The 8275-nt window shown below is 38.5% G+C and overlaps 1 protein-coding gene across 1 annotated transcript in view; it reads left to right on the forward strand.

Moving 5' to 3' along the window:
- The window catches only part of cant1a (calcium activated nucleotidase 1a), an 865245-nt gene that overhangs the window by 525780 nt on the left and 331190 nt on the right, over positions 1–8275 (forward strand). The window lies entirely within an intron of this gene.

Raw genomic sequence — 8275 nt, forward strand, 5'->3', positions numbered from 1 at the left:
GATAGATAGATAGATAGATAGATAGATAGATAGATAGATAGATAGATAGATAGATAGATAGATAGATTGATTGATTTCAATCTGTCTACAACTAAATGTTCTGCCAAATCCTGCTTTCAAACCTAACCAGACACCTGAGCCTTCTATTGTCTTCCTTTGTTACTTTTGTAAATACTGAAAAAGATAAACATATAAACATATCAGATAATTTACTGGCCATACTTTGAAATCCATGGTTTGCATATTCTCTGGCATGTTATAACAATTCCTTTCGAGACCAGCATTGTTAAATTGTGCAACATTTACATGTTATACTCCCACTCCAACTAATTTCTGGGGGGAGCTATGTTAAATGTTTTACCACTCAGGGAACATTTCCATTCATCAACCCTAAATAATTTAAAATATGTTTTTATTATCTCACTACTGTTGTGCAAATTCATATAAGCAAGAACACATTTTAGGGTTCCTCTCAAGAAGATGCTTTTGTAAGCCCAAAAGGGTTTCACTCTTCATATCATGTTAAACTCAAGCTGTGCTTAGTTGCCCTGAAGGTCATTTCAAGTCAAAGAAACTACTTTATCCCCAGTAGTAGATACTTTTCAGTGGTTTAAGCCCCCCACCACCACCCACCTGCAGTGTTCTTGCCTGGGTCAGTTGCCCGTTATATTATAGGGTCAGCAGTGAGCAATGCTCCAGGCTATGAGGTCTGGTGCCTCTCTGCTCTGAGGGGCTTGTCTACAAAGTAAAGGCCTTTCAAACCAAAACCTGATGTTATATTTAGTAAGAGTAAAAGTTAGCAGTACTACATTGTAATATGTATGGGAAAAATGTAGTACAGTAATCGGATCACATTAGAAGTTGACCCATTGTGACCCCAGACCCCAGAACCCAGTCCTGTAACCAAGAGAATTGATGATGCAGTGATAAGAACTTCAAAGGGACCCCATCTGACAGCTGAAGCAGCTGGTGTAGATATTGCTAATGAACAGTCCTGCAGTGAAACAAAATGGCTTAATTGTACCAGAATCACCTTCTGCTGAGCTTCAAAGACAAGAGGGAGGACACACTTCTGAATGCCGATTATTGCAATTGTGCAATAGTTTCTGAGACATATCTTCTCAGGTGAACAGTTAAGGGCCCTGCATACTCCATCCGAAGAGGCAAAATTGGCTCTCGTTGATGTTGCTTGACGAAAATGTCGTCATTTTGTTCTCAGTGATTTTTCACCCATCCCTTCTCAACACAAGGCCCAGGCTATTTTTTTTTCTCACAACTGCATGCGGCAAGTATTGTGTGATTGGTCAGAAGTTTGTGGTTGTGTATGCAGAAATGCGAACTGACATTCAGCTGCACGACTCTTCAAACACACTAAAATAGTCAAATGTCTAAAAACTTCTGGATGAATATTGTGCAGACATTCTGTATGAAGGAGTCTGTTGGCTAAAATTGTGGAATTTTCTTCATGATAAATTTGTGTCCAAATGGTGGATGCAGGGACGAAGTGGAGACTCTGGAGGTAAGAAAGCCGTGCGGTGAAGTATACTACAGCGGGAGGGATTTCCAAGGAGCTCTGCATCTGTCTCGTGGACTGTGAAAGGTGTGTACGAAAACATATATCCCACAACCACAACTGTTCAGCTTTGAATGGAGTATGATGAGTCCTTAAGATACCTTTACAGCTGTATTTAATGTAACAGCTACAGATTATAAACTGTTACAAGCAAAAGCAATGTTAACACAGTTCATAGCTTGCTAGGGAGGTGGGCGTTTGTAGCAATTCATCAAGCAGACCTAAAAGCACTGATGAATTTGAGTCTTTTTTGCATCTCAGATTGTTAAACTCATTTCTATTCATCTATTTTATTTTATTTTATTTATCATTATTATTTTATATCTCGTCCACATCCCACAATAGCCTTTGCTTTATGACTTTTTAGTGTCTTGAAAATGTTAAGCTTCTATTCTTCCTCTGAAGCCACAGAAAGCACACTTGGTCGGGCCGTCCCTTTCTGGCTTTTGACAGGAAGCTCATGATTTTAAATGTACGGCTCATGCATAATGAATGAGTCTGAACAGGATGTGAGGGCAGTGCATCCAGGGAGCACCTGGGCCAAACAAAGATGCCCTTTCTGCCATGGGATTTGTGCCCTGGTACCCGCTGTCACCGGCACCATGCTCACACCCAGCTGCAAAGCATTCAAGCTCGCTACACACATTCATCTCGTCAAAGTTGACTCCAAAAAGTGACATTGTCCACGCGGACATAAAGAACTCTTTATAGTGTTATTAATGATAGGCTGAAAGCTGTGCACAAATGGTTTAGGAACAAGTTTGTCACTGTTCCTGTGATCTGCTTTGTTTTTTGTTTATTTATTCATTTATTTTTGCTTTGTTTTCAGTGATGGTTTTGTGAGGATGCAATGCGTGGCTGAGTTGCTTTGTTGGTGCGTAGACATGTCAGACATACAACTGAGTTTTTAGGACATCTAACATCTGTATTTTTATATTTAAACATCCTTATTTATTCATATCTACTCAACTGCAGAGTTCCAAAAGTAAGAAATCAGTCAAAACTTTTTTTCTGACAGGCAGAGATCAAAATGGATCTCGGAGCTGACCCTTGCACATGACATAATCTTGTCTGGCCTTGTTCTGTAGACAAAGGCAATGAGACTGAAAGGAATAATTAGCATCGTCTGGGTTTTCACTTAGCCTCAGTCTGAGCTGATGATTAATGATTAATATATGCAACAAGACAGAAGAAAAGTTCTCTGGTAGTTACAAACAGCTCCACACAACAACAATTTATTTGTAAGCATGTGTGTGAGTGTATGTGCAGAGCCAGCCGACTTGGCATGGACTGACCCAGTGGCATTGTTGCTCTGTGTGCTGCCTCAAGCATGGCAAGATTTATGCTGATGGGGGTGTGTTGGAATCCAGGCTCTCTCATCCAGCCCAGCTGCATAGAGAACAAAACCAAAGGCCCAGCTGCAGATATTAGCATGGGCAACCTCTCTCCCTCCATCACTCCCTCCTTCGCCCTCTACCTCCCCCACGTCCGCATGTGCCCCCATCCTACAAGTCTGTCACATGCCCACGGGACTTTTTGTGCCTGACTCTGTTGTTATGCTAATCACTCAGCCCATAAGAGAGAAGGAAAAGGAAGAGATGTTAAAAGTTGATTGTGGGGTAAAACTGAAAGGGAGAAACCAATAGGAAACAAAGAGGGAACAAAATATAAAAGAATCCCTAATTAATGATTGAGTTCCACTCAGAAAGTCAAGTCTGTGTCACCAAACAAAAGGATGCTAGCATTAGCACGCACACAGCCTCACATGAAATGCAAACAAGTCTTTCTTCAGGTCTGGTCGGGCCATGTGAATACATTAGTGCAGGGGCGCTTGATCTTTTGTTTCCCTGCGGGCTCCCATCCACCTACCTGGCTGCGATCTGTGGACTTACAGCAACGATTACATGTGACACCGACCATATGGCATCAGTTACGAGCGAACAAGTTGGGAACCCAAAGAAAAATTAATTAAATTTTCTTTATTTTTCAGAGCTATGTCAGCTGTGACAAAGTCCAGTTTGCACTTGGACAACGGAGAACATGAGCAGGAGCAGAGAAGTTTTGTATCAGCTTAGCCAAACTGTCAAAGTCATGCAAAGTAAACAAAAATCACTCTTGCTCCCATTATTATTTTAACTTTTTTCTCTTTATTTTTGTCTAGGCTCATAACCTCACACATGTAAACATGCCACAGAATTGACATTCAAATGTGTGCACATTTTTCATAAGCTTACCTCAAAACCTCTTTTCAAATCATCTGAAATATCCCTTTAGGTTCCCACTGTTGGGTGAAAAATATTGTTATTAAAAAGTCAAGATGAACATTTTATCACAAACACCTGTTGACTAAGGCCCTGTTTACACAAAAACGATTTCTGGTGAAAATAGAAGCATTTTGTTGCGTTTGTATTGTTCATTTACACAAAAATAGCGAATGTTTTCTCTGACAGCGGCACAATTTGAGAACGGGTTCCAGAGTGCAATGGTTCCCAAATGTCTCGGTGTCTGTTGTCGTGTAAACAGAAGAAATAGATATTTTCTGTCAGGGAATCCCTGGCTCATGTGCAGTATGACACAAAACATAACGGCTCCCTACAATCCACAGAAGAAACTATCGATAATGGCAGATGCCAGAGTATTGTTTGTGCTTCTGACTCATAAATCTAACTAAGGTTCTCATCATCATCATCATCATCATCACTTAGGGAAATTTTCCTCCAACACAGTGTTCATTTTCTACCTCTTTACTTAAATCACTGAAGACGGATCTCATACAGCTCCACTCTGTTACTTAACGGATGTAATGGTTTTATAATTCAAAGTCGGCCTAAGCAACAGTTGAACCTCGTCATCTAATCCATAGGAATATTTTATTCTCTGCCATCTCCACCGTTGTAGCGGCTTTCAAGTAGAACTTTTTTTTACGCATGCACACGTAGAGTTTCAAAAAAAACATAGCACCAACTAGTGGCACGGTGAGGGAATTACATCTTTACCACGTCTACCGTTACTGTATAAACAGAGATGTAATTAGAACGTTTTCATGTAAATGTGTTAATAGAAATGGGGGGAAAAAAATCTGTTTTCACTAGATTGTTGTCGTGTAAACAGGACCTAAGCTTTGAATTTATAAAACGGTGACATGTTAAACTGCTCCATGTTTTATCTATTAAACATGAGCTGTTTGCTAGATGGATACATGTTTAATATCAACTGTCAAAACAAAATGCAGCATGAAAACGTATTTTATAGCTTTTGTTTCTCTCGGTGTAACTGTTATTAATTTACCAGAGTGATTTTGTTCCTTGTTTTTTTTTTTTTCCAGCATGTGGCTTTGTTTTATGGTCACAGTCTTCCAGTGCACCTCTTAAAGCGTGTTCTGTTCTGTTTTATCACACCATCATTTTAGTCTGCCAAGGAGCACGACTTATTTTCCCCAGAATCAAGCAACTGAAACACACTGTAATCAGGAACAGTTTAAAAGTCCACTTTTATTTTTTTGACAATGAAGAAAAGAAGCATAAAAGTTTGAATGATAGTGTTAGTTCTTCCTAAAAGGTTGCTAAAGTGCCCTATGTTGCCCATGACATCACTAAAAAGGGTGTACTGATAGAGAAAATTAATTCAGAATCAGTTTATTATCGCCATGTCAATGAACGAGGTTCACAAACTAGGAATTTGCTTCGACATAAGGTGCGAATAGTAGTAAAGTAAAATAAAGTAAAAATTAAGTAAAAATTAAGTAAAAACTGAGAATATTACATAAGACATAAGCCTGTGTACACCCACAAATAAAGTAAAATTAAAAACATAACATAACCATATGTACACCCATATAATAGAAAACAATAAAAAAGCTTAGAGAACAGTACAGTAATTATATTTCAATGTAGTTGCAAATTGTTTTTTTATATATAAAGAAATACATTCAGTGTATTCTTATTTTCAAGCTCTGATATCACTTTGTGTTGGTGGAATCGGGGTGCTTAAGCAGCATACTTAACAAGGCCCAATCATCTCTCTGGTTTAACACTCATTCACCACAACCACCCACACACTTACTGCCCTTTTCACCGTCTGATCGCACACTGCTGGTTGGCAGTTTGGACAACTCACTTGTCCTTCTGCAGCCTTGCTGTATGCCACTGACCAGACAGATGGCTATATGAAAGGGGCTCAACTGTGTGCCCACTCCTCAAAAAAAACCTGGCAACTGCAGACAGCTGGATGCAACAACACTGACGGGTCTATTTTCAGTTTCCTGACTTTGTTACATTGAACGTATTCAGTGGGCTACATGAATGGGATGTTTCTTACGCACACGTTTGCCCACACATCCAAACAGGTTTTTATACTTTGACTTGAATTGCTTTGACTGAGAACAGCTGAACAATAAAGTAATCTCAAAAACGTATAAACTAAATGAAATGTCTGTGAAAATGTATAGGCTTTGGCAGCAGAAGACTAAAATTTACAGTAGCCAAGCGTACACGCAAGCAACACAATTAGATTTACTAACTACATGTGTCACTCACAGACTGTTTGTTGACCTTAGATAGGCTACATGGATAGCAAAAAAAATTATGTTTTAAAAGCATACCTGGGCTAAATTCAATCCCATTTTCTAATTCAGAGGTATTTATCTGTTGGCGTCAGCTCTAGACACTTAAGTCTTGTGGGCTAACGTTTGTCAAAATAAATTTTTCCATGCCTGGCTAGTGGAGACTGACAAGTGTGTATTTAATAAACCCTGATTTGTTTACCAGCTGAGCACTTAAGACCTTCGACTCAGTGAGCAACGACAGCTTGAACAACAGTTAAATGCACGTCGGGATGCAATGCTACACTCCGTGTGTACACAGGAGTAATAAGACAGCCCAGAACATCCATTTCATTCTGAGTAAGTTTTGACTTGGGGGTCATGTGGTGGTACCTCATCAATCATGTAAACACGCATGAAGCTGCTGCAAGTCAATGGCTCAAAGAGTTTATGATCACAGTAACCTCCCTCTCCCTCAGTGAGTTTTGATGTCGACCTGACTTGCACTTTGTTCACACTTCATTGCTGCTCTTTAGACTCTGTCAGGCCATAATGGGCATCTCTTTGAAGAGCACAGTGCACTGATAAGAAAACTCAAGTGTCCCATTACAAATGTCACAAAAGGACAGGTTGCAAAGCAAAACTCATTAATTATTTTAGTGAATTTGTTCTAAAGATGCATATTAAATGAAAGACTGTATTTAAAGCTATTGAACTGTTTAAAAACTGTTGAACGGTTTAAAAACTTTTGAAGTCTTTAAAAACTATTGCACTGCTTAAAAACTATTGAAGCGCTTGCCTGAATTGTTCTGATTACTCAAATAAAGCACTGCATAGCTATCAATTTTTTATATATACAGTAGTCCCTGGTTTATCGTGGGGGATCCATACCCTGTAGCCTTCGATAAGTGAAAAACCGCATAGTAGAAATAGTAGTACAAGTAGTAAGTAGTACTTTATTTTAGTATTATATATATATATATGTATATATATATATATATATATATATATATATATATATATATATATATTACAGCATTAACAGAGTACTCGAGTAATCTACACATCAATTGCTAGGACGTCTATCGATGTTAAAAATGTAATGTCGAGTATCCGTAGTGACGTCATATTATGTGACCACCGTATGACCGTAGGGGGCAGTGTTGCACTGTTGCAGGTCACAGAGTATGGTGTAACACCGGGTCCAATCCATCGAATCAGAACCAGCTTCCTCTGACCTTGTTTCACAAACAAAAAGCAAAAAACATTAATCTCTAAACCTATTTAGAAAATCTATAACATATTAATCTCTAAAACTAAACTTAATGCGCACCACAGCTGGTGGTGGTGAGGGGTGGTCGACCCCCCCACACACACACTGTTTTAAGTTTCGTTTCTGGTGTGCTGCATGTTTCTTCACGTTTGCAGTTTAATAATAATAACTAATAGTTTAGTTTTTCCTGTGACTTATTTGCAGTATGATAAATGGTAGGTGCATAATATACGCTCCCAATGTTTTGTTGGTCTTTTTTTTTTTGTAAATAATTACCTTTTTTTGCGGTTTTATTTATTTATTTATTTTTGTATCTTGAGATCTGTGACGTCATCAAATACTCGAGTTCTTCTCGGGTTTTATTATGTTAATGTCGAGTTTAAAAATTATATACTCGTTCAACCCCTAATATATATATATATATGTATGTATGTATATTAAGGTGTTTTAAACCATTGCCACACTCTTGCAATATTCTAAACAATGTTCCTAAACTCTAAACGATCTAAAAGTGCACACAATGTCATGAACTCAACTCTCTGCCACAGCTGCCCTCTAAGCTCTTGGCCACGCCCACTTCTCCGTTGAAGAATGGAGATCGACAGAGGAGGAAGGAGGAGGGAGGAGGAGCTGCTGAAGCAAGTTTCTCCTGCAGTGTAAGCTGCAAACAGGTGCATCAGGTGCTAAATAAATTAAAATAATTTATTTTATATTAAAATGTCATTCCAATCGTGCGGCTCATGCATCATTCAGACAATTGTGTGTCATGTCCAATCTTATTTTGAAAAACTGCAATAGAGTGAGTCCGCGATAAACGAACCGCAAAGTGGCGAGAGATTACTATATATATATATATATATATATATATATATATATATATATATATATA

The sequence above is a fragment of the Nematolebias whitei genome, chromosome 15, assembly GCF_014905685.2.
Source record: "Nematolebias whitei isolate Nwh7 chromosome 15, NemWhi1, whole genome shotgun sequence".
Classification (NCBI taxonomy): domain Eukaryota; kingdom Metazoa; phylum Chordata; class Actinopteri; order Cyprinodontiformes; family Rivulidae; genus Nematolebias; species Nematolebias whitei.